This window comes from Aotus nancymaae, unplaced genomic scaffold, assembly GCF_030222135.1.
Source record: "Aotus nancymaae isolate 86718 unplaced genomic scaffold, 86718_ANA_hifiasm-v0.15.2.pri h1tg000008l, whole genome shotgun sequence".
Lineage (NCBI taxonomy): Eukaryota > Metazoa > Chordata > Mammalia > Primates > Aotidae > Aotus > Aotus nancymaae.
Window position 1 is genome coordinate 103507 of NW_026988419.1, and position 1055 is coordinate 104561.

Here is a 1055-nt window from a genome sequence, read left to right on the forward strand (position 1 = left end):
ACTTCATTGCAGGGCTAATTTCGCTCCATTTAAAAAGGCACAGCTGGCCTTGCGCGGTGGCTCAAGCCTGTAATCCCAGCACTTTGGGAGGCCGAGGCGGGTGGATCATGAGGTCAAGAGATCGAGACCATCCTGGTCAACATGGTGAAACCCTGTCTCTACTAATACAAAAAAATTAGCTGGGCATGGTGGCGCGTGCCTGTAATCCCAGCTACTCAGGAGGCTGAGGCAGGAGAATTGCCTGAACCCAGGAGGCGGAGGTTGCAGTGAGCCGAGATCGCGCCATTGCACTCCAGCCTGGGCAACAAGAGCGAAACTCCGTCCCAAAAAAAAAAAAAACAAAAAAACGCACAGCCTAGCCAGGGTCTCTGTTGAAAAGCCCTGGGGGTGTAGCTCAGTGGTAAAGCATGTGCTTAGCATGCATGAGGCCCTGGGTTCAATCCCTGGCACCTCCAGCTGTGGTATTCTGTCATGTGTCACTGCAAATGAAAAGCCCTGTGAGTTGAACAGTCTCTCTACTCTGGCTAGCAGAAACTTGAAAGGTCCCAGGTACCCCATACGCTCTTGGAATTTTCTCATCACTCCTTATAAATTATTCTTTATTCAGAAATTGTTCTTGTCCAACCTTTGGAGTTTCATTCTATACATGTGCAGTTTGATTTTCAACCAAAGACTTAAGGGACCCCATGCAGATTTCCGAGTTCTTTTAAGAGTACATAGCTTCTTGCTTCAGGTTCTCTGGCCCACAGATTACAGTGTATTTGTAGTCTCTGAGCTCCAGTTGTGTGTATCTTCAACGCTGCAGGAATGTTAGATTTTGTGTGGGTCCCCTCCATAAGCCACAGTCCAGGGACTTCTCCAAACAGAAGTAGACCTCCAGGCCAAAATAGGGCTTATCTCACTTCCTGCCCCTCCTCCTGTGCTTTGTGTTTTCCGTGTCTGAAAGCTGTCCTCTCTGTGTGTTCAGTTCTCTAGCTGTCTACCATAGGAGGGTTATCCTGGACCACTTCCTCCCTATGACCAGAAGTCCAGAGGTTTCTTATTGCATGTTCTAC

General features: G+C 48.4%; 1 non-coding gene across 1 annotated transcript; it reads left to right on the forward strand.

The window, feature by feature from the left end:
* The first annotated feature begins 383 nt into the window (after nt 1-383).
* Nucleotides 384-455, forward strand: TRNAA-AGC (transfer RNA alanine (anticodon AGC)). The gene has a single exon. It is a non-coding gene; the product is annotated as a tRNA-Ala (tRNA).
* The last annotated feature ends 600 nt before the right edge of the window (nt 456-1055 follow it).